This window comes from Notothenia rossii, assembly GCF_949606895.1.
Source record: "Notothenia rossii genome assembly, chromosome: 1".
NCBI lineage: Eukaryota > Metazoa > Chordata > Actinopteri > Perciformes > Nototheniidae > Notothenia > Notothenia rossii.
In genome coordinates, this window is record NC_136912.1 from 20,430,492 (window position 1) to 20,454,820 (window position 24,329).

The following is a 24,329-nucleotide window of genomic DNA, read 5'->3' on the forward strand; positions in this document are numbered from 1 at the left end:
TTTGACTTGCAAAATTATCTTTTAAATTGACAAACATCATATGTGTAATTCGTGGCACAATTCAAGGGGGATCAAAAGATAATCTTTCTCTCTCCATTGACTTCAATATATTATTTTTCCGATATAAGGTCCCATGGAGGTCCACCGGAAGGGGAGGGACTTCGCCACTTTATACAGTCTATGGTTGATACATGTCGTCTTCTTCTGTTTGCTTTAATCGAGGCTACGTAGTTATGAAGCGCCCCCATCGTCAGTAAATGGAAGTACTACAAAGAACCCCGTTTAGTGCAGTTTTACAAGTTTTGTACTGCTCAAAAAAAATTACCGGGGTCCAGACCTGCGTGACCTCAATGGTGGATACGGCCATGGTGAAAACCGGCAATTCAAAGATGTACGGACTGAAAAATATCCGTTCATCCTCCCTCCAGCGAGCACCAAACCAATGTGCCTAATATGCAAAGAAACGGTAGCTCTTGTGAAGAGTGGCAATTTGAAACGGCGCTATGAAACGAAACACAATTATTTTGAAGCGACCTTTCCTCAAAATTCAGCGGTAAGAACCACAAAAATAAATGGGATGAAATCCTCATATCAAGCTGCAAGCAGGACCTTTGAAACATCTACATTACAACGAGAAAAGGCAACTGAGTCCTCACTCAGAGTGGCATGGGTGTTGGTTAAACACAAGAAGCCATTCTCTGATGCAGAAATAATAAAAGAATGCTTGACTGAAGTGATGGAGACCATGTTTGAAGGCAAACAAAAAAGGAAATAACAGGTCAAATCAAGCAAATCCCCCTCTCAGATTCCACAGCAACCAGAAGAACAGAAATACTGGCTGGTGATTTGATTAATCAACTTTGTGATGGAATCAAAAATGCAGGGTGCATTTCCTTAGCTGTGGATGAGTTGCAATTGTTTAAAAGTTTGAATGACCGTATTAAACTGACCTTTGTCTTATTGAACATTTTCTTTGTGGAACCTTTAAGATTTGTATTTGAGTACCCCTGCTCTATAGTAATACATCTCCCCGTCATTTCAGATGTAGCACCTCCCTCCTGCCCTGCAGTATCCAACTCTCCTGCAAGTCAAATCACCTGACCTTCCCACCCACTTAGTCACCGGCTTCCCATTTCCCTAATCAGCCTAGTAGTAGGCCTACATATGCAAGCTTGTCTCCACTTACCTGTTTTACAGCTTTGTTATGCTTGCTTACTCCATGGTTTGATCATCCGCGCCCTGCCCCCTCTAGGAAAGGCTTTTTGTCTGACTGTCCACCTGGTTTTGACCTTTGCCCGTTTACAGATTCAAGTAAACATGAATACCTAATGGATGTCCTAATGCATTCTGTTGCATTTTTCAGTATGAAAGCCTAAATCATGTTTTGTGTGGGCAATCAAGTTTGTAAAATCAATCTAACTGGCATTATTTTAATTTTATTGGATTAAAAAAAAAAAAGAAGTTTTTTTCATATGTTTTTTTTTTCAAACTCTTGATATAATAGTAGGAATGGTTCCTGTACTAGCTCGTTCTCATTAGACCTACGGGAGATAAACTGTAAATGGCGGAGAGGATGTGGAACTACCAAAAACCTGGCATGCGCTCATGAGCCATGTGCAGCTGCTCACTGAGCAACAGGAAGCAGGAGGAGTTCAGTGACCAGGACCCTTGGACTTTGTTCAACACTCAATGTCAAGGGGAGTCAGTTCGTTTTTATGACATGTTAACATAAAAAGTATTGGAGGGGACAAACTTCCACATTTCATTTTTGGGTGGGTGACATTACGCACTTGGACAGAATTGATTCGCAGGCATCAATCAAAAAACACTATATTTTTGAGTGTTTTTGAGTAAAGACTAGTTCTATTAATTGTACAGGAGCAATAAACCTCCCTAATGTGGAGAAATCAAAACTACTGTTATACCATGGTATGCTCTTTATTAAAATGGCAAAAAAAGAAATTAAATAAAAGATATAGGCTACATACACATATGTTAGCAGGCAGAGCTAATGTCACTTTCGTTTTTGTAATATGACTGTATAATATAACATATATTTTATTTAGGCAGTCGATGTGGAAGCTGACCCTACTTGAAATGAATCATGCAACATTCAAAGAAATGTTTCTCTTACAGGTGGGTATGTAATTTTGGAGAAACCAGCTCAAGTGCGCTAGAATTTGAAAATACACAACCGGAAAAAAATCTGCCACTTCCTTACAGAGCCCCTCCTCCAACACACACGAACATGCACATGACCAATGAGGGCACGAGATAAGTTTGTGCACAGATGGAAGGCTGACAGGCAGGTAGGCCATCCAGTTATCTTAGCCGGGCCGGCTAAAATGATTGGTCGTGCTTTTTACAGCGCTACGGCTTCCACAGATGATTTTTTTTGTATGTATTTATTGTCAAAGCATTTAATATATTCATTGTCACAGTTCATATTTTTGTCAAATTTATTTATTTGAAATATTGCACCCTCAGCTGCCCTGATTTGGAACTTTTTGTTTTTGTTGCTTTTACTGACATTCGAGATCGAGAAAGAAAGAGAAGCCCTGTCTGTCATTCCCTACTGATGGCTGCTTTTAGCTGATTCATCTTGTTGGGGTTATACGAAACCTAGCCTAGCAGGGTTTAAGGGCAGTCGACCCTCATTATTCACTTTTGCTTTCTTGACCAACATCAAAAAGATTGCTACTGAAAGCGTAAAAGTGACATTGCTTATTCAAACCGTTGCGATGTCTGTGTTTTTTTTGTAATCATTGTTACCTGCCAAGTATACACACACATGCTGTTAGTTATGGCAGTTTCAGTCGTGATTATAGATCCTTTTATGTAATCTTGCTTTGTGTGCCGCGTAATGGAGCCTGCAATATGCATACAGTGTTTCCTATAAAGAGTTCTGTCATATTGAAAAATATAAATTAATTTCACACTACCATGACATTGTGTCAGAGTGTAGCCTAGCTGGATTTGTGCATACGTGTCGAGGACAAAAGAGAGTTGTGCAACCTTAAGGCCCCTTTCTTTCAAACTACACTGGATAACTTTTTTCTGAAGAGCAAGTGACAGCAAAGGGTTAGGCAGAACACAGCTAACATCCCCTACTCCACAACAAGGACTTTGGACAAGGGACTGTGAGAGGACTAGCTAAGACACAGACTAAAATAGGAGTAAGGATATAAGTGAGGACAGGAACATGTCAACGCTTATGGTTACATCACCACGACTCACCCTCTGTTGGCCTCCTGGGGAACTACAAGTCTGATACACACAAGTGAGTCAACAAAATGGCTGACCGTACTGTGAAATGTCAGAAGAGGACTAACCATATTGTTAATATAATGGATTGGACTATATAAAAATATACTGTATGTCATGCCTTCCTGTCTTATTGTAAGAATCAATACAATCATAGAGCAAACATTAAAGCTTTTTTATTTGAAACCCTGACTAAAAGAAGAAGGATAAAGAACTGTACAATCACTAGTTGGTTTACAAATATCCATATAATATTGGGTAGGACTCTTTTCAGAATCAGAATCGGTTTTATTGATAAGTAGGTTTACACATAAAAGTCATTTGGTGTAAATGGTGCATACAAAGACACAGAAAGACGAATACGTTATTTTTTTAGAGAAAGGAGCAAAAAATAAAACTATCATAGCTATTTTAAATGCAATTATTATATAGAATAATTGTAACAACTCATATGATTGTCTTATGTTCAATTTCTAACTTAAAAAATAAATCACCATTGAAGCTAAACTCACTCAAGGTCACGTGTCAGGAGATATGACACATACAGTACCAAAATAAAACTCCCCCATACACTTCTATAATATATAAATTACAGTGACACTTTTGTCTGTAGTTTAAGGCAACAGACATGTGTTTTCAGACTTTTGTCTAACAGACTCCTCCTCCATTATTTAATCCCTCCCCTCTCTTTCTCTCCCTCGCTCAAAAATCACAAACCCCTCCCTCCCATGCTCTGCTCCCTGTTGTCCGACTCCCTTTTTCCAACCAACGGCTCAGTCTGTGTGAGCCTGTGTGAACGGCACTGCAGTTACTCCAAGCAGAGACTGAAATCACCGCCAAACAACCCCAAACAACCCCTCACATCCTGGAGCTGTTCATACCTACCTCACCGGCTTCAGCTACCGACTTCAACAACGCCGCAAATAGAGCGACTGAAAAAAAGAAGGAAGCAACGATCACACCGCGACGGTTGGTCAAGTGCCGACCAATGGCGGATTTTTTGTACTCAATAAGAGGCGGAGTCTATTTGTAAGCGAGAAGGGAGAGACTTGGTTGTTGTGGCACGGATCACTAGTTGTTCCCTGATAGCAACATCCTGGCTGCAAAGGGTTTTTACTTTACACAGCAAGATCCGGAAGAGTTCAGCTGCAGGAGGAGGAGGAGACCAAGTGCTACCCACCGACCAGAAAATCGCGGGAACATCGGTGACGCGAATAGTCGGTGAGTCATGGTACTGCAACTAGCATGCTAACTAAGCATAACCCTAACCCAAGCTACTCCCATTAGTGTTTTATATTTAACACTAAATGGATAATATGGATTTATGAATGTAAACATTAAGTCTTGAATTAATTTAAATAAAGTTAACTTTAGTTTTTGAATAGCATATTGCACAGCGAGCCAGGTATCTTGGATTGTAGCATTGGTCAGTTAGCAGCCGCTAATGTATTATTTTCCTTGATAATTCATTACATTAATGGCATTTTAATGACTTTTTACATTTTTATGATAACTTCAACACATTTTTTAAAAAGTTTAAAGTTATTGTTAAAAGACTATTTTCAAATGACAAGATTATTTTCTTCTTAAAGCCAGCCTAGCGAGTATTGCAATCGCATTAATGCTAATATAAAATTATTTAACACTGATTAAATGCATTTCAATTATATTACATTAAGCAAACTATTTTAGTTATGTGTCCTGTTTTGTTACATCAAAAAGATAAACCATATTTTAAACATTGCTGCTCTCACACTACTTCCCGCTCAACAGGTTAACACACTTGTTTAAAAAATGCTTGTATAAAAATGCACACTAACATTTAACACCATGACCTTTATTGGGTCTAGGAGGTGACACCTTCACAACACTCATATTTGCCTATGTCTGATACAAGTAATCAAAAAACGTTTTAATGTAATTCAGTCACATCTCCAATTTCCAATGGTACATTGGACTTACTTAAGAACTGTGATCTATCTGTACTAATGTCTTACCCCAAGTCCAACTAGTCAAGGCACTGTTGCTAAAAAATGAGCATCAAGCACATGCACATGAGGACTATAAAGGAGCGATAAAGAAGAGATATTTTTGACGTGATTATGCCTTCACTTAGATAATGAATATTTTGTGGGTGTTTGAAAAATAAAAACTTTGCCTTTTTAACTATTCCCTTTTGTAGAGCTTTAACAACACATGTGTGGCCCCTTTAAACAAAAGCTGCTATCATTTAATGCAAATTATGATATACTTTCCGCTGATTGAATATTAACAGTTAATGGAGGTCTTACTAGCACATCATTGAAAAATTGCCTAAAGTGAAGAAGAAGCTGCTGCATTGCCAACAGTGTGCAGTTAAATCCCCCTCTTGGTCTAAAGTGGTACAGTCCAGTAATTTTCCATGCACCACACTGTTCCACTGTGGGTGTGGCTTAATGTCTGGTAATACAAGACTTTAGCAGTTTTCCTTCTTGCCCTGTTCTATGGGTGATCAAAAGAGAGAAAAAAATATCCACAACTGAATCTTTGCTCCTTGACCCTGAAACCATAAGTCAGCCAGAGTTTGGGGAATTTAGCTGTTTTTTCTTTTTGTGTGTGCTTTTTTTAGTCCATACAAATTGACCTGTTTCAGGTTTGCTACACCTTTTGAGAAAATGGTCGATCCCTGCCTTTTAGTTTTACCTCTCCCAGTACACCCAGTGGCAGTGCTCACATGGTGCACTTTCATTACACAGTGCTTTTTGTGCTGAAGAGGAAACCACCATTGAAGGCTCCTCCCACATTTTTCAAAAGCTTTACTGTGGATGTTAGAAGGCTACATTTGTTTACCACTCAACCAACTGATTAGATCATACTATTCATCGCACAACTACAACAATTTGCAGGGCTAGCTACATTCAAATGTATACTTAATGATAAATGTAAGAAAAACACGAGGTTCTGCTTGGCTTTAGTTTTGAATTGCAAACTCCAAATGTCCTTCATGTGGAGAAAAAGAGAAGGTTATGTGCCCTGCAGTGACTCCTTTTTGAGTCCTGGTTTAAATACAGGTTTGGGGCCAAAAAGTGTGCCAGTGTTGTGAAGCTGTTGGCTCATGAGCTACCAAAAGTCCTCAGAAACCCTGGCCATATGAGTGTTTTACCTCTCAACTCAATCCTTATTTTATAAATGTGTTCATTTTAGCTAAATGTACACTAAGAATGTATTAGTTTGCATTTAATGTTAAAACAGACTGCACTCTTTGTTTCCCTTCTAAAATAAACGTAAACATAATACGTTTGTTTTTTTATTTCAGCTTAATGTTTTTTAATATGAAACATGTTTTTCAATTTGGGAGTGATATCAGGTTCCAATCATGAGTTTTTACTAACATTATTCTTTTGTTTTATTTTTTTCTTAAACCTAAACAAGTCTAAACCAGTTTCAACCAGTTCCTGCCGGTTTCTTTGCTTCAGGGTGTAAAGATGAGAGTGATATACAGTCATGGTCACCATATATATCTTAGTTGCTAGCTGATACTTTTAACTAGTATTTTTCATTTCACATATAGGCTTAAACGTGTGTGTATATTTTAGAAGTGACTTATTACAAATGCTATCCTTGTATGTGAGTTTAATTTAAAGGTCCCATGCATACTTGCCAACCTTTAGACCTCAGAAATCGGGAGCATTTCAAAATGCAAAATTGGGGGGGGGGGTGGATGCCGGAGTGGATCGCCGGAGCTGTTAGATTGACATTAACATGCTTATTGTAGTTGTAAGTGCACTGCCTTGCGGCCTGTAGCACCGTCCTTGATGGAGCATATGTGTGGGCAGGAAAGGAGTGAGCAGAGAGTAGAGTAGTTGTCGATCCTTGTTCGGTTTTCTGTGACTATATCTGCCTCACCCTGTCAGACTTTGTGTTGCGCGCACTACTAAAGAGACGTGTTACCATGGAAACCAAACAATGGTGTAGCTGTATTAAAGTCAGAGTGGAAACAGTCGTGTGTAAATCTGATTTTGTCAGAAATCGGGAGAAATATGACCCCAGGAGGAAACCGGGAGAGGGCAATGAAATCGGGAGGGTTGACAAGTATGGTCCCATGTCATGGCCATTTCTACTGATCATATTTCCATTGTTGAGGTCTACTAGAATAGATTTAAATTGTGCAATTTTCCAAAATCACATTGGTTTCTCATACAGTATCTCTGTATAGTATGTGTATTCACTCTCTGTCCTAAACGGCTTGTTGGAGCTCCTGCCCCATCCCCTCCCTGTGAGTCCAGTGTGCTCTGATTGGTCGGGACGTTGCGAGGCTCGTTGCGAGGCTCGTTGCGAGGCTCGTTGCGAGGCTCGTTGCGAGGCTCGCCGCTGCTGCGAGGAGCGGACAGGTTTCCGTGTCGGCGATACAGCGAGAACAAGCGAAACTCATCCTGAGCACACAAACACTCACAGCGGAAGTAAAAATAATAAATGTGGCTTGATATTGAGTAATAAAAAGGTTTATAACGCTGTGAGAATGGGTCTGCGGAGAGCATTTCTCCGCGATCCCAACTCGTCTATTACCAGCGTTCAGGGAGCTCGATGCAAGTTAATGGGGAATCCCTGTTAGTTAACCAAGGGATGTGTGGTGTGTGAGGTGCTCTGCGGATTGGTCCATTTGGGCCAATCCGGTCATTTGTTGTTGATTTGGTTGTTCTCACGTCACAGAACCCAGGAAGCAAACAATGGAAAATGAGAAATCTCCAACGAGGCATTTTGGGGCAGCATAGACAGGTCTTTTCTGTGTTAGAGTTTTACTCGCTACAGGGTGTACGTTGAGAGTTTTTGACTCTGCAGACCGTTTACATCAGAGGTGCCCAGTACGTCGACCGCGGTCGACCGGTCGACCGCGGGGGCAATGCTGGTAGATCGCGAGTCATTCATAAATAAATAAAAATCCAGCTCCGTTAAAATAGACAAAACAGGTTTTGATCCCTCCTCCCTTGGCCTCCCTGCCACTTAATTCAGGAGTTGACTTGATTGACAGAAAAAGCGACCTATTGCTTTCCAGTCTGTTAACCCAGAATGCAAAGCGATACAAAATCAGTCAAGTGCCGGGAGAGACAAACAACAAAATGAGTGCGGGAACGAGCAAAAAGCTAAAGACATACCACTTCCACACAGAATGGGAGGGAGAATATTTGTTTGTGTCACATTCAAAGGTTATTTGCCTTATTTGTAAAGCAAGCGTCGCTCTGCCAAAGAAAGGTAACGTGGAGAGGCATTATCGGAGCGTTCACAAGGCATATGACAGCGACTTCCCTCCGAGTAGCGAGTTGAGAAAGAGAAAGGTCATGTGTTATTTCTACACAAACATTATCTCTTAGTCTTAGTGTCGCCAACTCGTTTCTAACATGCAAAAAGACAAACATGCGTCTATGGTCGGTGTATTTTCTATCTTTCCAATCGAGACGAGATCTCTCTCTCTCGTCTGTGTGCGAGGGGGCGGGGCAGTTTACACACACGCAGCTGCTACATGCAGCAACACACGGAGGAGATGGTGGAGAGAAGCGCTCCAAGGTGTGGTTACATGTTACCCGTCTTGAGGTGGACAATGCTCCTTGCCAAGAGTGTTTATCATGTAAGGGCGGGAACACGAGCAATTTGTCTAAACATTTAGCAAAAGTGCTCCACATCCAGACGGAGGAATGCACCGGGTTCGACTGTCTTTCGAGAAGCTCTGTAGCCCCCCCATCCACGAGTAACGTTTCCACGTCAGGTGTTATGTATGCTAGCAGCAACACACGGAGTTAACTACATTATACAAACATGGGTTAATGATTAGAGGTAACTGAGTTATTTATTTTGTTAAAGTTTCAGCTATTCTGTTTACAGTTCTGTCATTACATTATTTAATAAGATTTGTTAAAACATTGTTGTTTCTTTTGATGTGAAATATTATTTATTTAATTCGAATAAAAAGCAATGTTAATTTTGTTCACAATTTGTTTAGTTAATTTAATAATATATGTATTTTTGAATCAAGTATTCATCTTTATTGTCTTCATTGTTAGTTTCCACATGCCTAAAACAACCTCAAGCTCAATCTAAAAGTTGATGGCTAAATAAGAGCGTTTGAGAAATTGTGCAAGGCACACAGCAGTAGTCCGAATAGTCGATTAATCGTTTCATTAATCTATAGATTAATCGATAATCAAATTAGTCGTTTGTTGCAGCACTATTGTAGTTATCCCATGTAAAAATAAAACGTGTTATTCAGCAACCCTTGCAATTTGGGATTTTATTTTTGGTTGGTAGACCTCGGTGAGCTGGTCATTTCAAAAGTAGCTCACCAGCCAAAAAAGTGTGGGCACCCCTGGTTTACATGCATAAAAACCTTCATAACACACTGGGGACAGGTAATAACCGGAAAAGCATGACATGGGCTCTTTAACACACAAATGCATGTATGCGTTTATACATGTGACAATTCAATGATGTCATCATGTCTTTTAAATAAATGTGTCACAGCAAAACTTTGATCAACATTTTTTATTCTCATATTCCACTTTAAAATATGCTATTGATATTATACGTTCAGCCTAAACAATTGCTGAGAGCGCGTTCAGGAGTCAGGCTTGCACATACATGCACCTATGTCTCCCACTCTCGGTTTTGTATTGTTCATTATGTTTCACTGAGTCCGTCTCAGTTTTGGGAGCCTGGTGTCTGAATCTTTTAGTGCTATTCAATCCCCTCTGTGCAATATTGCCCTATTTCAATTCAGGATTCAAAGTCTTTATTGTCATAATGCACAGTAGCTACAGTGTAGTTATGGTAATGGCACTTTTAAGTCAAAGCTCCTCCAACAATGCAACATAGTATTTAAAGAATATAAAGCAATAACACACTTTAAATGAATATATCTATATTTATATAGTTATAAATGCCGTTGGATTCCCGTAATGGGCATAGCATTGCAATGTGAAAAATGCTCATCTTGTCCAAGAAGAAAAATGAACACTCGGTTAGCCTTTTTGCCTACTGGGATTTAAATATGTTTTATACACAAACATTGTAATGGCTAAGTGCATTGGTGTGCGAAAACCTGACGATGGTTAAATCCAGATGGGTCATAGCAATCTGTACTGGTTCCATGCGGTAGCTCAGGTGCCAGAAGCGGCAGCATAAAGAGGGAGCTGCAGTCCTCCCGGCAGGGTTCCAAAAGCCCTTGCATGAAGACCTGACTCACATCAGTAGTAAATAGGATATTGAATAGTGGATTCTCCTGATGTTGGAAAGGAGGAATTACCGGATGTTTTAAATCCCAATGCTTGTCTTGACAAAACCCACCCCTGTGTGGCTTTTAAACACCTGGACTGGCCAAGTTGCCATCCCTTCATGAGGTACCAGTAATTTGTTCAGGACCTTTGCCCCGACCAATGGGGCTATCCTGACCTTCATCACTTAATTAAAAAGAATACGAGGCCATACACATGGGCTTCAGCACGTGTATTTCGGTTTATTCAAGGCATTCATTTTGTTATTCTACAGTATTGTTGTTTTATAGTTATTTGTATATAACCCAATTTGTGTTCTTTGAAATTGAAAAGGATATTGTGTTTGTTACTTACGTTGCAGTTGTATATGTCTTAAGTGTAATTTGGCTTGGCTTCCTATTTTGTATGGACATGCTTTTATTTTGAAGGAGAGTTAGCGCTGTTGACAGGAAGTTGTTGTTGCTATGGAAACAACGTGACGGACAAAAGGAGCGGAGATTAACGGAGAACAGTAATATCTAGATATAAAGACGGAGAAAGTAAACGATAAAGTTTATGGTTAAGTGTTAGTTAGCACCCCCCGAATAAGCACAAGCTCTTACGTTGATATTGGAGATTTCAATAAATTCAATTCAAAAACAAAAGAACATCCGAATAACAAAATTGAAAACCGAATAGTGGGCCAACGACCGAATGTTTGGATATTCGGGTACAGTCCTAGTGTTCCCCCCCCCCCCCCCCCGTAAAACTTTGAAATGTTTTGTAGAGCCGCCACTTCATTATCCTCGTATTAGCATTATTAGCATTAGCATTCGCCCAGTGTGCACAAACGCAGAGAGACTAACTTATGGCAACACAAAAGAAAACATGAGAGCGGTGGAGATGAGGAGGTGTCGGTGTTCTGGCGATTTACTCGGAAGGCTTGATGATCCTGTTGCTTTTATCATACGAAGCCAGATTAAATTAAATAACTACTTCTCAACCCTTATACTTTTCTCCAAAGTGCCGTGGTTCATTGTTAATGAATGTGTTTCAATAGCATTTACTGACCACTGCAGTGCTGCCCGCTGTTTGGCATCACAACGCTGTTATGAAAGTTTCTCTTGTATAAAATGGGTGATGTTAGCATAGCGACCAAAGCTAAACTGACTATCTTGACTACTTGTTGCTATCCTATTGTGGCATAAGCCGTTTTCTACAGGCAAAATTTACCGGCATATTTTTCATTATGATTCTACTTGTGATAGTCGGACATGGCAACCTGTGCAGCCCATGTAATGATTCCATCCGATAGCTGCTATAATAAAAAACAAAACATCTGCCTGCTCTCCACAATGATCAATGACAGCGAACGGATGGTCAAAGTAAGGTACAAATAAACGGAATCAAACTAAGCTTGGTTAGTGTTGCCTGAATTTATAAAGTGTTTTTTATATAACTGTGTGGTTGCGTTCTAGTCACTTTGGTCAGCGCTACTGCTTGTTACAACTTTCATTTGCCATACTCGCCATAAACTGTTATTGCTCAGGTTGATCCCGCCCCTGCCCCCTCCAACGTAACCGTGACGTATGCAGTTTTCGGTGCTTAGAGCCGGCTCCGCTGCGGTGTGAACAGGAAAAAACGTTGCTTATCAGGCTCTAGCTCCGAACCGGCCCTGGAACCATGTTGATGTGAAAGGGGCATGAGAGCTGTATGTGATTTTAGTGTGATTCAGATGCTATTCGACAAATTTGTTGTAAAACCTACTGACGCGGACGCCTGCCGACAGGTGACATTTGTTGCTTCAATGCGAACTCCTAGGGCATGAACCAGAGCAATTACAGCTGAGCGCTGAACCGCCACGTTTACTAGACAATGCCGTACTTCATCACAGCGTGGTATGCTACCTGCAGCAGGACAGACCAGATAGCTCAGACCAGACCTGATTTTGGAGCATTGTCTCCTACACATTACCATCCTTTACCAGCTTTCTCCCTGAAGAAGACAATCTGTTGAACGTGGTCTGACACAATGAATAGCACATTGAGTACTGCCTATATTTTGACTTTTTTATATATTGCTTTTGTTTTGCTTTGTATTGTTGTGTTGTACAGTAGTATACTGAAAATAAGGTGTCTTATTTTTTAAAAGTATGGTCCAGTGTTCAATGAAACTCGATGCTTCGAGACACTTTTAATTTTATATAATTGTATTTTATATAATTGCTAATTATAGCAATAAGTCAATATTACACAGATGTTTAAAATGACAATAGAATTGTATTGTTAAACAAGATGTTTCCCGTTTCAGATTTTAATTTTTTTTTTTTTTTAATTCAACAAAACAGTGTTTAACATTAGTTTTTTTACTAAATGGAGCAACACAGTGCAGCTTTAAGGAGTCAAAGTCAGCCGTTGTTGTGGTAAAAGGGATTATTTTAGCTGTAACTGCGTAAAGCAGCAGCAGCCATTTTGTGCTGTAGCTTTCACTGCAAGTAATTTATCAAAGGGGAAGGGGTGGGGGATGGGAAAGTGTTGAGTAGTTAGCTTGTTGACCAATTCAAATCATTAAGCTCAGGAAATGTATCTGTTTGTAATGCCAGTTTTTCACTGAAAATGTACAAAACCTTTTTTTTCTCATAACTTCTTTCTATAATGACCAGATGTGGGTTTTGGCAGAGAGAAAAAAGAAGCTTTATAGCATTTGGCTTGGCCTTTCACAAAAACATCACAATTTTTGCCTATATTTTCATGTAAAAAAACATCTGAGAAATGTGCCATGGTTAGGCTTAAAAGATGAGCGGTTGCTACAAAGACAGAAATACTTTTTGATCGAGTGTTTCCCAGAGAATGCGCTGCTCTTATAGGGCCAGGGATTTCTACCCATTTAGGAGACTAGAGGTCACCAAGAGTGTTTTCCTGTTCCATATTTGCTAAATTGGTTTTCAAGATATAACCAGTGTCCAAATCATTTAAGTAGTTTTTTGTACTTGTCATTTACCTCTATAGCTCCTCCCTTGTTGGTGAGAACCCCCTTCTACTGAAATGGTTTAGTCCATGCTTGGCTGTAGAACTCCAGACAAGCAGACTGCTGGTGTGGGGGAGGGGAATTAGCGCTCGGTGTAAAGCTGTGGACTTCAGCTCTGACTTATTGGTGCTAGCTATAGCTTATGCAATATGATTTAAACTGTACTTACTCTAAATGTCTTCTTTAGGTTATAAGAGTTTTTACCACAAAATGTTGTGCATTTAAGTTCTGAAATTACCTAAAATATTACTATTACTTCTGGTAACCTAGGCTACTTTTATTTCATGACTGGTGTTTTATGTTTATACTTTGGTAACATGTATTGTTTTTTGTTGCTTTGATAGTGACATCCCTGGTCTGCGCATGTCTAAAGTAAAATCACTATGTGCTTGCTTGATTCACATGGAAGATTCTGGTTCTGCATACCCACACCCCCTCCCTATATACCCCTCCGTCCCTCTGCTCAGCTTCTGCTAATATCCATTTGCTCAAAAGCAAAAAAAAATCTCAGTAGAAATCACACGTTCAAGTTTAGGCAATGGTAAGCTAAGAAGCAGTGCTTTTGAACGATTGATGAACAGGTTAACTACGTTTCCTTTTAATAGTAATATTTGGTGAGTTTAAATTGTTAACCCTCATGTTTGTTTTTGTCATTCCTATACTTAAAACACTGTTAGATTTCACAGATTCATACAGTGGCCTTAATACAACAGAGGAACTAATTTAGCTTCTAAAATGGATTAAGTGTCTTTCATTGAAATCAAAATTCTAAATCACATGTAGAAAGTAATATCTAAGACTAGTCTGGGTTTAGGAAAAAGTTGTCGGGGGGGTAATACCCACCATGAATGTACGAAAGACTGGGATATATATAACCACGAAACAATGTCACTGGAAGATCAATAATCAACTGCAGCTTGAAATAACTCAAAAGTCTTCATCTTGTTTCCTGCTTTTACGAATAGCTGCAAACATGAAGCCGGCTGATGGTATAGGAAGCAAAAGGTGATAGTTTACAGGATTGTGTTCAGAGTTCTTAACACCATAAGTGAAGATAAAATGCAATGGCAGCAAATTACTTTTCCTGACAGTTCACTTAGCTCGTGTATTTATACATATATTGATGATCGAGCTAAATCCTCATACAGCCTGCATTGGCACCACTTGCTTTATTCTTCCTACCTTGGAGACTGAAGCCTCTCTTTGCATGCATTGAGTGAAAGGCAGGGTATCCCCTTGGTTGTCAGTCCGTCACAGAGCTAACATCTAGACAGCCAACATTTCCACACTCACAACCATACCCCTGGGCACTGTTTTCAACTGACCTACATGATTATTAACTGTGATCAGAATCAACCCCAAAAAAAACATACTGATTACTGAAATCACCGCTTGTAAGTATGAGGTGCAATCAGTAGCGGAGTGAATATAAATATGGACTAGTCTGACCATTATTATACTTTGAGCATGTCTTGGGAGAACGGTTGACAAAGTAATGTTCGAATCAAATCAATAAAATAATAATATGGATTCCTTTTTTAAAATAGGAAAACAAAACCAAATGTTTACAGCCAGTGCATGTATTTAGCCCTATTTGGTGGAACAGCTTCGTAAGCAGGCAACGTGCAACATTTGAACGGCAAAATTTGCTCTTTCCTTAACCCTAAACCTCCAATTCAATGTCCAGGTGAGAACTACACCTGGACCTGCACATAAGAATAACTCGTAGGTTGCTGCCACACCATGTCCCTTTGTTGTTCTAGCTATGGCAAGCTCTATTGGCTGTGTGTCGCTGTGCAGAGTGGACCAGGTGGCCATTTTGAGATTCAGTGGATCCAGATGCAGTCAGTGAGTGTGGGGGAGGGGAGGACTGCGCACTGTGCGCAGACTTTTTGGAATGCATGATCTGCTCTTACTGTCTGACAGTTTCTTTCCACACAGTATTTAGCCTGCATACAAAAATGTTTAATATTATACAACTGTTAAAGTTTTTTTTAATCTTAGGACCACCATCATCCATATTACTTTCTTTTGGAAAACAGCTAAGTATAAGGTTTACTGTTTGGCATTTGTGTTGAAGCAGTAACTGCAGCTTGAAAGAAAGAAAACAAGTATTTTATAACCAGGTTATCTACATGTAGGTTCATAAAACATTAAGCAGTTCTGAATGCATGTGAGGCGAAAAAAAAAGAAAAGTATTTAGTTTTGTTTACTCTCAGTCATAGCTTAGAAAACAGTGAAGCTAAACAAAGATTTAGAGCAAAATGACCAAGATAAACATGATCTCTTTTAGGTGTCAGATATAGATCCATAAATCCAGTATGCAGATACTCTCCTTTTTTCTTAGGAGGCGGGGTTTGTTACAGGATCTGCTCAGCCTGTGCTCAGCATGCTGCTCGAAGCAGCGCTGGTGGCCATTTTGTGTTTCTGCAGTAACAGAAATGAGGGCAGTTCAGAGAATGCACCGCATGGTTTTATTGACTTCCAAAACAGGGCTTTTAATAATGGCAGATGAAAGTTGCAAAAAAGTTGATTGTAGTAACGCATTACATGTCCAGTCTAATATAATCGTTTCTGTTTTAAATCCCAAAGTCAAATCAGGAAATTACTTAAAATAAACTATTTTCTAAAGAAATACACTGGAAAAAACGTATATAAGAAAAAGTTATAATTCACAAAATACGTTTTTAGGTGGGTTTATTGTTCCCCTTGAGAAAGCAACCACCCCCGTTTGGAATGGTTCAGTCTGCTTTACAGCAGTCCTTCCTGCTGTGGGAGAGACAGGGTGGGAGAGGCTGCTAACTGTGTCAACCAGGGCTCTAATTTCATGCTGTGCGTAGCTAGCACAGGACTGGGTGCCTAAAACCAAAATGTATTGCAAGTACATAAAAAAACGTGGTATATCTTTTACTGAGACATCTTTAAATCTCCAATGTGGTCATTAAGTCAAGAATGACAGGTCGTTACATTTGTTATATTAAATGAAAAATGCATTTTTACAAAAGAAAATCATAAACAAAAACTAGTGATTAAGCACATTTTCAAATGAAATTTGACTATCAATTACTTGAACCATTTTTCCTTTTATCTAGTTTGTTTTTAACGCCCCTCCCCCACCCACCCACCCCTCCCCCTACCACCCCTCCCCCTACCACCCCTCCCCCTACAAGAATGGTTGAGTCCATGTTTGACTTCAAGAGGTTGTGAGAGGAAGAGAGAGTGTGTGTGTGTGTGTGTGTGTGTGTGTGTGTGTGTGTGTGTGTGTGTGTGTGTGTGTGTGTGTGTGTGTGTGTGTGTGTGTGTGTGTGTGTGTGTGTGTGTGTGTGTGTGTGTGTGTGTGTGTGTGTGTGTGTGTGTGTGTGTGTGTGTGTGTGTGTGTGTGTGTGTGTGTGTGTGTGTGTGTGTGTGTGTGTAACAGATAGAAAGATGGGGGAGGGTGGGTGCAGCTGCCTCTTGAGTGTGCTGTGTGTGTGCAGTTTAGCGCTGGCTGCGTGCTGCTAGCTAGGCCCTGACTTTAGTGCACGTTGTTCTGCTTTGTCATGTTAAACTGACTTCATTTGTTTTACATGTTATACCTGCTTAAGTTTGATGGCACATGTAATACGTTTTTATCTTTTTATTTTGTTTCTCATTGTCCCCCTCCAAATTGTCATAGCAACAGCATAAATATATACGGGATTGTGTATAAATAAATATCTTCAAAGCCTGTGTTTTTATCGAATCAGTATTCACATATCATTTATAGAGCAAGAGACATTCGTAAAGGTGGATAGGCTGTATAGCGGGATTTTTTTCTGGGGGTTAAAGGAGGACTTGGTTTTGAGCTGTTTCAACTTTAAACATTAAAGATGACTTTAAAACCCTCAATGCCAGTGTATTAGCAATTTCCATCAAGAACTGAGGAAACATGCTGTGGATTACCTCACCGTTGGAAATAAAAAGGGATCCCAGCCAGAGGGATCCTTGGGTTTTTCTTTTTTCTTCCTGCAGTTTAACAGCAAATGTTAGCATAAGCTCGATATATATATACGAGGGTAGATATGCAATATCATATGACATTGTCAGTAAGCTTTGGTCCAAAGTCTTGAAGTAATTTAGGGGATAGTTGACTGACGCGACGTGGTGAGCAGCGGCACGTGTGCCCGGTTTAATAATAATAATACATTGGATTTTATTGCGCTTTACATAAAATAAGTTGGTGCATTTAGTGCACAGCCCCTCCAGGGACTATGTTATATGTTTTCGGTTCAGACAAATTATGTCTAAGTTTCAGAGGACAGGGGAGGCAAAATACATTTGAATGGAAATAGTTTATTTACAGCAGTGTCAGGGTTTCTTATTTTGACTTTAGTTTAACTGTTGAGAAGAATGTTATAGCACAAGCAGACGACTTACAACAATGCTATGTAAATGGTTCATTGAAAAATCGTTTTATATTTTAACCTATTGGGTGGGGAAAATAATAAACATTAAGTTCAAATGCTGCAGTATTCCTCTTTTGCAGTGTTGTCCTTGATTTTTTTTTTTTTTGTCATTAACCTTTGCTTGCCTATGGTGTTTTTTTTAGATAGGAAAGTTTCCCCTTCCTGTTACCCGAATGGTTTAGTCTAAGCTGGCTGTAGATTTCCATACTGTGGACTAGTTTGTGCTAGAGTTGGGGGATGAGTGTTGCCAAGCAACAATCATTGCAGTGTACTTACCCTCAGTCTGTGCGCTGCTAGCTAGGGCTGGTGTTGAAATCACCACGCTGTAGTTAAAAAATGTTTTACCCACAATATTTGTATAAAGATATGACCTTCAAATATATTATGAAGTTGATGTAAGAAAGAAAAAGTTTTATATAATGCTCTGTCAGGAGTTATGAACAGACTTTTTCTTTTTATAGGTTAAATTGTTTTCTATTCTAGGCTCATGTGGGCAACACATCCTTAATAGTACCATCCCCCCACCCCCCCCCCCCCCCCTCCATTAACAAGATGGACTAGTCCTAAATGATTCCCTCCTCATTTCTTTTGTGTTCCTTCTGGCCTCTCAGCCTGCTTCCACAACCAACAAATACATGGAAGGCCTCAATCCCACACGTACTGCTAAAGGTTGATTTTTTTCACTCTCTTTTAAAGCATGTTTAACATTTCTGTCTGTCATTTGGAAGTAACTCAATGTTTGTCATTGCATCCTCACTCTTGTTCTGGATTAGATTGTGATACTTACTCAGAGTGCTATGCTAGTCATAGTACATTGAGCTTTGGCTTGTTGTTAATGTTTATTGTGAGTTGTTTTTTTAACACGAAACATCACTTTCAGTCTTTCTTTGTGTTTCAAGGAGTTTACTGTAAATTAATTCTAATGTAGCTGACAATGGAAAATACATGTTGTTAGCCGCAGCGCTGTGCACGATAGCAGTGTGGCGCATGCTATTCAAACATTGTTTGGACCTCGTTGCACTTGAATCTTTAGGCTCAGGATCTGAAGGTGTTAATTGTAGTCATGCCTGTTCTGTGTACAACATGTGAAGTATGTATTTATAGCAGTGTCAACATATTTGTAGTTGTGTGATATTTCTGTTGGTATGATAATCTCATAAATGTCACACATGTTTAAAGCGTCTTCAGTGCTAACAATCGTTTATATATGGGATTATGTATAAATAAATATCTTCAAAGCCTGTGTTTTTATCGAATCAGTATTCACATATCATTTATAGAGCAAGAGACATTCGTAAAGGTGGATAGGCTGTATAGCGGGATTTTTTACTGGGGGTTAAAGGAGGACTTGGTTTTGAGCTGTTTCAACTTTAAACATTAAAGATGACTTTAAAACCCTCAATGCCAGTGTATTAGCAATTTCCATCAAGAACTGAGGAAACATGCTGTGGATTACCTCACCGTTGGAAATAAAAAGGGATCCCAGCCAGAGGGATCCTTGGGTTTTTCTTTTTTCTTCCCGCAGTTTAACAGCAAATGTTAGCATAAGCTCGATATATATATACGAGGGTAGATATGCAATATCATATGACATTGTCAGTAAGCTTTGGTCCAAAGTCTTGAAGTAATTTAGGGGATAGTTGACTGACGCGACGTGGTGAGCAGCGACATGTGTGCCCGTTTTAATAATAATAATACATTGGATTTTATTGCGCTTTACATAAAATAAGTTGGTGCATTTAGTGCACAGCCCCTCCAGGGACTATGTTATATGTTTTCGGTTCAGACAAATTATGTCTAAGTTTCAGAGGACAGGGGAGGCAAAATACATTTGAATGGAAATAGTTTATTTACAGCAGTGTCAGGGTTTCTTATTTTGACTTTAGTTTAACTGTTGAGAAGATTGTTATAGCACAAGCAGACGACTTACAACAATGCTATGTAAATGGTTCATTGAAAAATCGTTTTATATTTTAACCTATTGGGTGGGGAAAATAATAAACATTAAGGTCAAATGCTGCAGTATTCCTGTTTTGCAGTGTTGTCCTTGATTTTCTTTTTGTATCATTAACCTTTACTTGCATATGGTGTTTTTTTTAGATAGGAAAGTTTCCCCTTCCTCTTACCCGAATGGTTTAGTCTGTGCTGGCTGTAGATTTCCATACTGTGGACTAGTTTGTGCTAGAGTTGGGGGATGGGTGTTGCCAAGTAACAATCATTGCAGTGTACTTACCCTCAGTCTGTGCGCTGCTAGCTAGGGCTGGTGTTGAAATCACCACGCTGTAGTTAAAAAATGTTTTACCCACAAGATTTGTATAAAGATATGACCTTCAAATATATTATGAAGTTGATGTAGGAAAGAAAAAGTTTTATATAATGCTCTGTCAGGAGTTATGAACAGACTTTTTCTTTTTATAGGTTAAATTGTTTTCTATTCTAGGCTCATGTAGGCAACACATCCTTAATAGTCCCATCCCCCCATCCCCCCCCCCCCCCCATTAACAAGATGGACTAGTCCTAAAGGAGTCCCTCCTCATTTCTTTTGTGTTCCTTCTGGCCTCTCAGCCTGCTTCCACAACCAACAAATACATGGAAGGCCTCAATCCCACACGTACTGCTAAAGGTTGATTTTTTTCCCTCTCTTTTAAAGCATGTTTAACATTTCTGTCTGTCATTTGGAAGTAACTCAATGTTTGTCATTGCATCCTCACTCTTGTTCTGGATTAGATTGTGATACTTACTCAGAGTGCTATGCTAGTCATAGTACATTGAGCTTTGGCTTGTTGTTAAATTTGTATTGTGAGTTGTTTTTTTAACACGAAACATCACTTTCAGTCTTTCTTTGTGTTTCAAGGAGTTTACTGTAAATTAATTCTAATGTAGCTGACAATGGAAAATACATGTTGTTAGCCGCAGCGCTGTGCACGATAGCAGTGTGGCGCATGCTATTCAAACATTGTTTGAACCTGGTTGCACTTGAATCTTTAGGCTCGGGATCTGAAGATGTTAATTTTAGTCATGCCTGTTCTGTGTACAACATGTGAAGTATGTATTTATAGCAGTGTCAACATATTTGTAGTTGTGTGATATTTCTGTTTGTATGATAATCTCATACATTTCACACATGTTTAAAGCGTCTTCAGTGCTAACAATCGTTTGGTCGGCCAGTCTGGCAACACATAAACTCATTATGGTCCGAGGCTTTTGTCAGCTTTTTGCCAGGATCGGGGCATCTATTAATCATCACAAACAAATTGTAGATTTATACGGGTCAAAGAAGCCACTACACGTAAGAGTCGATAGGAACCATCAAAATGGTGCTCTAATTATTTTTTGCCTGAAGTGGGCTTAATTGCTCTGCTGGTTGACACACAGGGCCAGTTTAGATACGTTTATTAAACTTGCTTGTTGCTTTGTATTTATTCATGCACCGCTGTGTTTCACTCGCATTTAGTTTTATATTTTGGTGATAAATTCCCTTTATTGATTGTAGCATAATGCATTTCCAAACAAAAGTTTTAAAAATGGATTGGCGTCACGTACTAATCAAATGTACCTAGGAATAACTGGTATCAGGGACGCTGCCTCATTAAAAACATAACACCACCTGGATGCTGTTATTGGAAGGCCTACAAGTTTTGGCAAGTTGCACATGTACCGTACAATAAGTGACTTTTACTTTTGAGTTTGTGTTCTATTTTCACATTGTCTTCTGAGAAGCTTTGAATCTGGATGAGGGGTTTCATCTCCATGAACCCATTTTCAACCATTAATGTGATATGATTTTCCCCAAAGAGAAAGGTTTCATCTTCCTCTTCACCTTGTGGTAGGAATGCCAAGTTTGTTTTTAGCTTGGCATTACAGAGGCTTAACTTTAGAGTGTTCCTGCTGCAGGGCTGACTCCCTGGCCCCCCAGTTCTCCAATTGTTTTGATTTTGAGAGACCTGCAACTTTGTGACATACGATTAGCAACTACATGGCTAGTCACTTGGTGTCTTGGTGTGTTGCAGAGTCAAACTTCTCATACAATAACAAGCACCAATGTTGCATCATGAAGGAAAGTAGTTGTTGTAACCCAGAGAGACAATGGACATCTCTCATTGTCACCCGATTCCTCCAGCGTCACATGACAAAAAAATCTTCTCATGTATGGCATCACATATTCAGACATAACATTTGACACATTAGTGAACAAAAAGGTTGTCTGGGCTGGGAATACAATTTGGAAATGAATATTCCTATGTGGTTATCATGCTGTCTGGAGTGTTAAAGCACGAGTGGGGATCTGTGTGCATCTATGCTGTTTAGGTTAATTGAGTAGGCATTTTTATTTTTAAGACTTTTAGACATAACTTGAGTTGCGCAGTTAATGCCACACCCAGCCTGTGCATATACTGATCCCATCGCATAATGGTTGTCTTCTGCATTACTCAAGGGTCTCCGAGGGTCAGCAGTGCACTCACTTACATAGCTGCAGAAAGCTTTCTATAAGCTTGACATAAGAATGCGTGCTATTGCTTGGAATGCTGCTTTTGTAGATACTGTACATATAATCTATACCATTAAACAGGACTCAAACATAACTGCCTATATATAAGAAAGGTCGCAAAGTGCAACTAAAAGGTCTGAGGATTAGCTATAGCATTTTTCTACAGAGCTGAATAAAGAGATAAATATCACTCTCTAATCATTTTTAACTTTGGCTTTTATATCTATTTGTTTAATCAAATATAATTTATACTACATATACATTGCATTGTCAACATTCTTAAGCATCTGGCTTTATAGAAAATGTAATTAATCGAGGTTGTGCTGCAACCTGATGACTGACAGAGAATCCAGTTCAGCTAGCTTCTGAGAGCTCAGTCTGGCAGCAAACAGCAGAGCTGACGGCCATTTTGAGTTACTGCACTGAAACCAGGCGCAGCAAATGAGGCCGTAGGAAGGGGGAGGGGGAACTGTGCACTGCGCAGTGTGCAATAACATGGGAATGTTATATGTACCAGTTATCGTGCTCACAACTTGCAACGCTCTTTATTTATTGATTAATATCTGATAATGCTACCTTTTTGCATGCTGCTTTCCTAGGTCAAGTTGAATGCAACTTTGCAGAAATATCTTCTCACTAGTTTTAAAATCAGGGATTGTTATCAATGCAGGAATCATGGTAGCTGGTATGAAAGCAGAGAAGGAGATATGTGTATGCGCAAGCAACTTCAGAGTGCTGCTGAGTTTTACTGTGTAAAGTCAGTCCAGATCAGTCTCCTGAGTGAAGTTGTATTTTCTTTATGCACGTGACAATCTGCCAAATTGCAAAAATAGTACACATATCTAATTCAAACATGTTGGAGATCGAGGCCTTCAGATGGCTCTGTTAGCAATGCGGTAACAGTAAAGCGAACACACTTTACGGTGTGAAGCGGAAGCAGCTCTGACCAGATAAGATTTGAGCGGTTATGTTAATGATAAGCGGCTTTGTTTTCTGTTCCTTGGCTTATACCAACAGACAGATTTAACTAGTATCTAGAATATGTCTGCTTTTTGTTGTTAACGCTGATTGCTGTGGACCAACTGCGGCTTGGGAAAACCTCTCCTGCAGTTTGAGGCCTCGTACTGTCCGTTCTGTCTGGAATCTTTTTCTTCTTCACCTTTTTGTGTGATTGGTTAACGTGTCACGTCTTAAATTGGGATCCCTTTACCTGCTCTTTGGCTTGGAGAAATAGCTTAATCATTTTGTAAAGATGTTTTGGCAACATTCTCAGAAAATACCTAATCGTTCGATATATACTTGTCTTTTGTGACTAGATGGGTGGTCAGTTCATTCTAAATAAATAAAACAGTGAGGTTTGCTGAAATGTAAAGTAACCCTCAAATACATTCATCTCCTTTTTTGAAGTCTTTTAAGGGCTCAGTTACATTTCCTATTTTGAATAGTTACGGTACATAAACTGTACTAAAAAAATCTCTCTTTTTTTCTTTCAGGTTTTCGAAGAATTTGGTGGTAAACCCAAGAGCAAGAACCTTTCGGGTTGAAGGTGAGTTACTGACAGATTATTTCAATAATTTCTGCTGCCTTGTTTTTTATATCACAGCAACTCCATTTCACTACTCAGTGTAAATTGTCTTTTTAACTTTTCATTTTCTCCCGGAGCACACATATTCATCATCATTTTGTCTGACTCTCATAAAATCTAATTTTAATCATCACATTCATATTTGCATATGAGATGAATATATATTGAATAAACATGTATACAATCTCACAACTAGCCTCAACACTACAATGTGAGAAACATTCAAATATATGTACGGAAAATCCTCCTGAATTTGCATAACCTCTTAACTGCTGCCGACACAGCCTCTAAACGCCTGTTCCGATTGGCTGAAGATTGAA

At 39.3% G+C, this 24,329-nt stretch overlaps 1 protein-coding gene across 4 annotated transcripts in view; it reads left to right on the forward strand.

Annotated features, from left to right (window-relative positions):
- The first annotated feature begins 4,007 nt into the window (after positions 1-4,007).
- The window catches only part of LOC307044372 (activating transcription factor 7-interacting protein 1-like), a 29,662-nt gene continuing 9,340 nt past the window's right edge, over positions 4,008-24,329 (forward strand). For 2 of the 4 annotated variants that reach the window (XM_079689540.1, XM_079689543.1), the window contains exons 1-2: positions 4,008-4,485; positions 23,918-23,970. The gene's annotated coding sequence lies outside the window, so the exon portion shown is untranslated. Of the gene's footprint in view, positions 4,496-20,494; positions 20,559-23,917; positions 23,971-24,329 lie in introns of those variants that run through there. The other 2 variants (XM_079689542.1, XM_079689541.1) reach the window with 2 other exon arrangements.